General features: G+C 49.9%; 1 long non-coding RNA gene across 2 annotated transcripts; it reads right to left on the bottom strand.

Moving 5' to 3' along the window:
• Positions 1-5,338: 5,338 nt before the first annotated feature.
• Positions 5,339-8,371, bottom strand: LOC139008349 (uncharacterized). 2 transcript variants are annotated; one of them, XR_011471140.1, is made up of 3 exons: positions 8,312-8,371; positions 7,265-7,408; positions 5,339-7,012 (listed from the first exon to the last, which is right to left on the bottom strand). It is a non-coding gene; the product is annotated as an uncharacterized lncRNA (long non-coding RNA). The 2 variants fall into 2 exon arrangements; XR_011471139.1 differs by having other exon boundaries at positions 8,163-8,321.
• Between the last annotated feature and the right edge of the window lie 533 nt (positions 8,372-8,904).

Below are 8,904 nucleotides of genomic sequence, written 5' to 3'. Positions count from 1 at the left end.
GAGTGAGCCCTACAGACAGCAGATGCGAGGAGAGCTCCAAACAGAAGCCGGGGCCCAGAAACCCCGAGGGGGAGCACCAGCACTCGGAGGCGGATGGCTGCGGCAGACCCAGGGACGCAGGCGAGAGCAGAGGGAGTGAGGGCAGAGGAGTACAGGGCCCGGTCATCGGCGGGGCCTGTGCACCCTGGTAAGGACTTCATGTTTCACCCCGAGTGAAACAGGGACACATCAGAGGGTCCAACTTGCTGAGGTCCGCTCCTTTGAGCTACCCCGCTGCGCCCCCCTCCCCCACTGTGTCCTGGCCCACCCAGTGTGGCTGTGGTCTCTCCAGGGCTGGCAGCGGGATTTACAAGTCCCTTTCTGGGCTTCTGTATTTGGGGGCATCTGTTCCGTTTTTACTGCTTCTGGCTAGGGCTTTGGTACTCCTTCACAGATCAGATCACTGCCTCCCCCCCCCCCCCCCCAATTCAAACAGCTGGTTACCATTCCCCAACCCCCTGCTCTAATTGCCAAGGGAAGAATTAGAAATCAGTGTGTACAAGCAAACAGATGCTGTCATTTAAAAAACAGATCCATCCAGCAAAAATGCCCACTGAGGACTGAAGTGGCATCCTGCGGAGCGTGTGTCTTGGTGACATTTTTAATGGAAGCAGAAACACAACGGTGGAGACACTAATAAATTCCCAAGGAGAAAATGGCCAAGGACGGAGGGTGGGTTGGGCATGGGCCACTTTGCGGCTCCAACATCCGGGACCCAGAGCCACAGAAGGAACTCAGGGCTCCATCGCCTCCGGCCGCGCTTCTCCTTTCTGCTTCTTCCTACCTCCCCTGCCTCTTCACACTGTTACGACCTCAAGTCAGACTCATTCGTTGTTACCTTGAGAGTCTCAGAAGCGGCTGGCGACCCTCACTCTGGTCTCTGGAAACCACAGTGGCTGAATGCATCCTCTGCTGTCCCAGGCGCACAGGTAGGCCATATCCCAGCTTTCCTGGGAGGCCACTGAGCCAGAACAGAAGTGAGCCCTGCCAGGGCCGCCCATAAAAATCTCGCACATGAGCCCTCGCCGGTTTGGCTCCGTGGAGAGAGCATTGGCCCAAGGACTGAAGGGTCCTGGGTTCAATTCCAGTCAAGGACACCTCGGTTGCAGGCTCAATCCCCGGCCCTGGTCGGGACATGTGTGGGAGGCAACCAATTGATGTGTCTCTTTCATATCAATGTTTCTCTCTCTGTGTCTCTCCCCCTCCCTTCCACTCGCTCTAAAAATCAATGGAAAAATATATTCAGGTATGGATTAACCAAACACACACACACACACACACACACACACACACACACACAAAAAAAATACTCACACATGAGATCCATCCGCCACCCTCTTTCCCTGAAGCAGGGGTGGGAACGTCCGGCCCACCAGCCACATAAGGCCCTAGAAATTATTTGGTCTGGCCCCACCAAGGCAACCACAGACAGGACTAGAAATTCAATAAACCTAGGAGCTTCTTTCACAACAACATAAATTTATATTAAGCAAATGATGTTATAAATATCCAAATGGCCCCTGGGCTAAAGGAAGAGGATCTTGCGGCTCCTGCAGAGGGTGGAGCCTCAGTGGGAAGGAGTGAGGGTCCCTGACTGACTGCTCAGGGCAGAGCTTCCTGACCATCAGAGATGGTCTCGGGGAGAAATAAACTTATCCCGTCAGGCCAAATTTGGGGGTAGTTTGTTATGGTAGGGATCCTACCCTGACTAACACACAAGTCCCAGAATTCATTCATTGAGCCCATAATAAAAATAACACCTAATTCTCTCTTTCAGACATCACAACTATGTGGTGTAATAAATGGCATGAGCCCATTTCCAGATGGAGAAACTGAGGTTCAGAAAGATTACATAACCTGATAACAGCTATCATTTACTGAACTCTCAGTATGTGCCAAGCACTGTGCTAATGCCTTAAACACAGTATCTTTTGTATTCCTTATAAAAACTCCCATTAGTATTGCTATTATTTCTATTTTACAGATGAGGAAACTGAGGCTGAGATTATTCAACTTACTCAAGAAAGGGAGACAGAAGTGAGAAAGGAAGAGGAAGGGAGGAGAGGGGAAAGAGGGGAGAGAAGAGGAGGGAAAGAGGGAATAAACGAGAGCAGTAGGTTTCAAACTAAAAAGCTAATTGTGCCTATTCTTTCAATCCCAAGGAGTCTCTAATAATAATCGATTCACATCTTCAAATACCAGCTAACTTCTAATCTGGCAGAGAACTGGAGAGCTTCACACACCATAAAGGTTAAAACCATTACGTCAAAATAAAACATATGGCCGTTCAAATCTGCATTTATTACATCTAATCAGAAGAGACACGGTCAAGTACATGAATATTTTAGCAGTTTCCAACAGGCACAGCACCGTGCCAAGACCCAATTGTCACTACTCGGCACACACCGGCGTTGCGGGTGCTGACTGAGTGACACCCCACCCTCCCCTCTTGGCTCCCACGCCCAGCGGTCTCTCGTCCTGAGTCAGGTGCCATTTGCCATTTGCGTCCGCCTGTGAGTAGCACCCCAGGCACAGAGGGACTTGAAAGCTCCCTCTCACCAGGTTCACACTCTTGATTAGCGTCTGGGGAACCCGATAGGCAAAGGCAAGCTATTTGGCTCTAAAATCAAATGGAAAATTCAGATCTTTTCATGTAATCCTTGACTAATCAGCTTTAATGAAGAGATTTTGGTGATTGTTGTTTAAACCTCGGGACATACAGGGAACACAGGGGAATTAACAGAGATTTATGCTCTGGGCAAGTCCAATAAAGGAAGGCCCGAGTTCCCATGCAGGGAGCACGGTGAGAGCACAGTAATGTCCCCAACGTCAGTCATTCGAGTCCCTGCCCTGAGGAGTTTCCCATGTCTGAGTATCACCTCGCAAATTATTCATCTGGTTTTCTTTGAACCAACTCACCTTCTATTAGTAAATTTTGCATCATTCTGTACATGAAAATCCAGTATCACTCACCCTATTTAAAAGGTGTATTAGGCAGGAAAGGTTAGGCAATGCAGCAGGAACAGTTCAGGAGTTCAAAGGTTTAACCCGACTAGCGCTGCTTGTGCAGTGTGGGCTGGCAGAGGGCCCCCAGGCAGTGACAGTCTCAGGCCGGGCGAGGGCATACCGCTCAGAACAGGAGACGAACACCTGGAGGGTGGCTGTCCTGATTTTATTTCTTTTAATATAGTTTTATTGATTTCAGAGAGGGAGGAAAGTAGGGAGGGAGGGAGGGAGAGAGAGAGAGAGAAAGAGGGAGAAACATCAATGATGAGGGAGAATCATCGATCGGCTGCCTCTTGCACACCCCACACTGGGGATCAAGCCCAGCAATGCAGGCATCAAACTGTGACCTCCTGGTTCATAGGTCACGCTCAACCACTGAGCCACGCCGGCCAGCACTCACAATTTTAAATCTTCCACACACAGCCCATTGGCCACGAACAGTCACATAGCCCAGCCTCACTGCAAAGGGAATGGGACGTATGGGTGCACTGCCTTCTGGTGAGCAGCAAACATCTCTGCTGCGAAGGCAATGACCCAGGTAATAAAACAACAACAAAACAATATACATTCTACCTCCAAGGCTGTGCTGCAAGCCAGCTCTGGGCAGAACGTTCAGAAAGGAAAGCAATTAGCGAGTGTTACACATGTGTTAACGACAGTTCTAGACCAGCTGAGACTGGTGCCGACAAAAGGACGACAGAGAACTGATGCCCAGTGTGACTTCGTGTTGGTCATGTGCCCCTGTATCAACTGACCATCTTCAGGAAGAACCACACTTGGAGGTGGGAAGGAAAGAATAACCAAACTTCAGAAAGACTTTCTTTGAAGCAAAACAGAAACCAGACAGGGGTGAAAGGTGTTGTAAGTGACATACGAGCCCTTGGTGCACAACGGCACCACTGATGTGACAGATGGTATTTTCCAATGATGACACCGAGATATCCCCTCTCATTAGCTCTCCCGTGTGACAATGACAGACCCGCAAGGGGACGAGCCTGTGTTCTCCTTGATTCTGAGTGGGCCTGGGAGAGCAGCAGAGGTGAAATCCATGACTTCCAGGGCTTGTTTTAAAAAGGTGACACACCAGCAGCAAACCGCACCTGGTGCCCAGGTCTTCATTTCCAAACCACTTTCCAGTAAAAGGAACCAGAGCTCTTTGGAGAAATGGCTGGTTCTAGACGGGGCAGGAATTAAACATGAGTCCGGAGCATCTCCCAGTGGCAAAAGGTAAGGCTGTGCGCAGGCCCGCACACGCGCTCACACGCACACACACGCACACACAATGGGAGAAGGAAAGCGACATGGAGCCAACCCGAAAGAACTCCCAAAGGCCAAAGCTGGACCAATTCAAGCAACAAAATACATAATGTGCTATTGGACTATAATCCAAAGTATAAAATAAACAAGCATGAGTAAAGACTGATATAAATCATGACTGCATAAATAAATAGGTAGAACGGGCAAATGCCCTGTGCAGAAGTTCACATAATTCATGTGGATTCCTGCCCTCAGGGAGGGGGGCCTACCTCCCCACTCCTGAAGCATGAACTGTGCATGAGTGACGTGCTTCCTAAGAAATCCAGCATGGAAAAGGGGAACCTCCCAAACACCACCTCAGCCACGTGATCAAGGCTGGCGTCAAGCGACCAGTCGTGCTGGTGGTCCGTGCCCCAGATACGACCTGATGATAGGGCACTTTCCCTCTGGGGTCTTCTCCCCCCAACCCCACAATCCCAGCCTAATCATGAGGAAAACACCAGAAAGATCCCCATGTGGGACCTTCTACAAAATGCCTCACTACTCCTCATCATTATCAAGGTCGTCAACAGGGAAGTGGGAGAAACTGTCATAGCCACGGGGCACGCAGGAGACAAGACAAATACATGTGATCCTGGATGGACTCCTAGGACAGAAAAGGGACATCAGGCACAAGCGAAGGAGCTCCGAATAAAGCATGGGCTTTAGTTATAAAAAAGTCTATCAGCCTTGGCTCATTAATTGTGACAAAGGTACCACACTAACCTAAGATGACAGGGAAACTGGTGGTGGGTGGGGAGGGTGTATATTGGAACTCTGTTATCTTGACAAATTTTCTGTAAATCTAAAACTATTCTAAAATTCAGGGGTGGGGGGGGGCGATTTAAGCAAAAACTACAATTATGGGTTTAACAAATATGTTAAATGCAATAAGCTTTCTGAGCAAACAAAATTTCTGAGTTAGAAAAATCACAAAAATAAATTCACATATTTTTATTTTAAAAATTATTTTAGATATCATATAGTAGGGATCTCATTACTATATTTTTCTTAAATTTTATAAAAAATCACTAACTTTTTGCCTCTTGCCTCTTCTTCTAATGTATAGATAATCAGCCTTACTTCCTTTCTGGATGTAGAAGTGATATAAATAATGTATGAGAAATGTAATGTCTCAGTATTTAGAAACATGTTGAAGATGAGGTAGTGTGTGGTAATGCCACCACTTTTGTAACACTCAAAAGTATCTGTAAGCTAATGGCCAATTCCAAGGCTGCTGGAAATGGGGGCATGGGGAGTGGCGGGGGCAGGGGGGGCAGATGGCAATGACACTACAGGAAGTGAAGCCCCTGGTGAAAGGTTGTGATTCTTCTCTTGTATGAACACACTTCATCTGCACCTGTAATACACTTCAACAAGCCAGTTTTGAAAACACAAACAAGCTGGCAAAGAGGTGTGTTTCTGCCTGGTGGGCAGCACCCTAACTCATTGCTGATCACTGTGGAAGAGAATCGGGGGGTCCTGAGTTTGGGCCCTCCTATGGGGCCTGTCTGGGGTTCTAGAGGCCAAGGGCCCACCCTACTAATCTCTGCCACCCACTGTCAAGTAAAAAATAAAACTGGACTTAGTAAAAGGGAGACTTATTTGAAAGGATGATTGCAAGGGGGATGGGGACTTCTGCAATAGAGAATGCTGTGACCAAGGCCTGCAAGTGTCTTAAGGCTTAGGGCTCAAGATGCTTTCATAGGGAGAAGACAACAAGGCTAGAAAGGACTGGAAGTGGGAGGGAAGGGTGGCCTTATCTCAGGAGGGGCTGTCTGCAGGCTCAGGCTGAGGGTGACACAACGTTCAGGGGCTTGGAAGGAGAGAATTTAGGCAAAGTTTTGTTAACAAGCATTTTGCTCCAGTTGATTAGCAGGGACAAGCAGTTGGGCTAATCATTGATGAGACAAAGAATGGGAATTGGAGCCTGTGATTGGCCTTTTCATAGGTAAAGGGCAGGGGGAGGGGAGCATCTGTGACTTACTAAGTCACAGGGAAGGGTGATTCTTTGCAGTGAGCTGTTTTCTGGAACACAAAAGGGTGAAGGGTGAGGGAAATTCCTTTTACCATCACTGTCTTCCAGAAGCACGGGGCTCAAATAAAATTCAACGTTGTCACTACTCAACTGGGGATGAAAATTATAATAGCTACCTATGATTTTATTATTTATTAATTTTTTTAAACATATTTTTATTGATTTCAGAGAGGGAGAGGGAGAGATAGAAATATCTGTTAGGTCGGAGGGAGCCCGGGATCGGATACATGCGGACATGGGATGAGACAATGGACTTCCTCTGGAATTTCTCACAGATCTGGAATCTCTCACAGGTCTACGTGCCAGACACAGATACCTGCTTCTCCTTGAAGTTCACAGAGATCCCCACACAGATACTGACCCATTCCTGAATGTGCCGCCCACCCCCTGCGGCCGAGACTCCCTCAGTTGAATGTGTGATGATCCCTGCTGCGGGCACTTCCTCAGTTCAGGCCCCCGCCCTCACCAAACACCTGAATAAAGAGATGTCCCTCCCTCCCTGGAGTCGCGAAATTCACTGGCCCCACCTTTTGGGCCGGTGGGTCTCGCCCGAGAACGCAAATAAACTTCTCCTTTTTCTTTCTGATTCTCTCGATTCTCTTTGTTTTCCTCGCCGCCGCTTTCCTGGGCCACCTAACAATATCAATGAGAGAGAATCACTGATTGGCTGCCTCCTGCACACCCCCTACTGGGGATTGAGTCCACAACCCCAGGGCATCTGCCTTTGACCAGAATCAAACCCGGGACCCTTCCATCCTCAGGCTGACGCTCTATCCACTGAGCCAAACCGGCTAGGGCGTTACCTATGACTTTAATATTTTTACGTGCTCTGAAAGTGCCAGGTGTGTAGTAAATGCGCCATGAATATTTGTTAATCTTATTTACCTGAGAAACCCTTGAGGGCAGGGGTTGTGTTTGCTGTGTTTTCTTCGGGGCTAGTACAGTAGCTGGAGCCCACTGACCTGCTGAATTGGCCTTCAGCAAGCCTGTCTCCATCTGTAAATAAGACATGATCTCCACCTCACCGGGCTGTTGGGAGAATAACACAATGTTGAGGAGTCCGACGGGCCCAGACAATATCAGACACATCCCTGGTGACCAGCAGCAAAGACTCCCCTTGACATAATACGGGTTAGGGTCTTGTTTAGTTTTAGCAAGAATCCTGCTGGGTCCATTTAGTAAAAATCCCTGCCCTTAGTCTATCATCGAATTCCTCATCCCTCAGCCTTGATGGCTATGACCCTGGCCTTCCGGCAAGAAACCTGTGAAGTCGATTTAGCAGAATCGCCCTTACCCCGTGTTTCCTCTGTAATATTTCCACCCGCGGACCCGCCCTGCTCTTGGTGACAGATCTGCACTTGCTGTGTCCCATCGCCCTCCCCATCGCAACCCCCCATCGCGGTCGACCCCTGAACCAAGCCCGCTTCGTCCTCTTTTACAGCTGCCATGGGTAATTTAACACCATATAGGATCTGCTTCTCTTTTCTACTCGGAGTCCACACTAAGTATCAGCAGAACTTTCTACTGCCTCTGTCCAAGGCTACAACGGCCTGCGTCCCTGGGTTCCCCAAAACCACACCCCTAGGGGCGCCCCCGCTCAGCATCAGGCGGCCTGGCGGGAGGGGGGGCACCGGCCGCACTGAAACCCAGTCGTCACTCCCACCGGCCGCGGGTGCAGCATCCGGAGCTCAAAGTCAGCATCGGTCGCTTTCCAAAGGGCAGGGTTTGCCACTTTATGTCACCGAGCTCGGGCTACCCCGCTGTGAAACTCAAAGCTAAGAACCTTAGTTGTAAAGATGGGATAAACATGATGGCTGTGAAGCTGTCCATCGCAGAGGAACCGCAGGCAGGACCCACGTGGGAGAAAAATTGAAGCAGCCCAGCGCGGCCCCCGACCGCAGACCTTTAACCGGGACGGGCCGCGGCACCCACCGCTCCTCCAGGGACTCCGTCCGATTGGACGAGCTTTGAGAGTCCACACCCCTCGCGCGAACCTCTGACGTCTCGGGGGGGGGGGCAGTACGGACCAATAGGAACGAGTCCCCGCAAGACGCGACGCGGCGCGGACGCGAAGAAGGTCCTTACACGAGGAGGGGAGAACTGCGCAGGCGTTGGATTAAAGATCCAATCCAGAGAGGACAACTTTGCGCACGCGCCTTGGAAGGCTCGTCAGAGACCCGACAGAGCTAGCGCATGCGCTCTGAGAATGCCGGGTAGCAACTCTCCAACTCTCCAGACCAGAGCAACCTTGGGTAGGAGAGAGTAGCCCTGCGCATGGGCAATGAATTTATTTCAGAATTTTGCGTATGCTTACAAGCCAGGATGTTCTGCGCCTGCGCAGTTCTTGTGTCGCCTTGGTTTGACTCTAGTGCGCCTGCGCGGTCTTTTGTTTCTTACTCGTAGCTGCCGGACCAATCGGCGTTGTCTTGGGCCTGGAGCTCGGCGGACTGGGAACGTTTGAACTCCGGGGTTCCGAATGGCCCGCCAGAGATGAACCCCAACCTGGGGGGCAGCGCCGGGAGGGA

Source organism: Myotis yumanensis, unplaced genomic scaffold (genome assembly GCF_028538775.1).
Source record: "Myotis yumanensis isolate MYYU_CA2020_CCGP unplaced genomic scaffold, mMyoYum1.0.hap1 SCAF_4, whole genome shotgun sequence".
NCBI classification, from domain to species: Eukaryota; Metazoa; Chordata; class Mammalia; order Chiroptera; family Vespertilionidae; genus Myotis; species Myotis yumanensis.
Note: the sequence above shows the minus strand (reverse complement) of the source record. Positions and strands in the feature narration are given on the sequence as shown.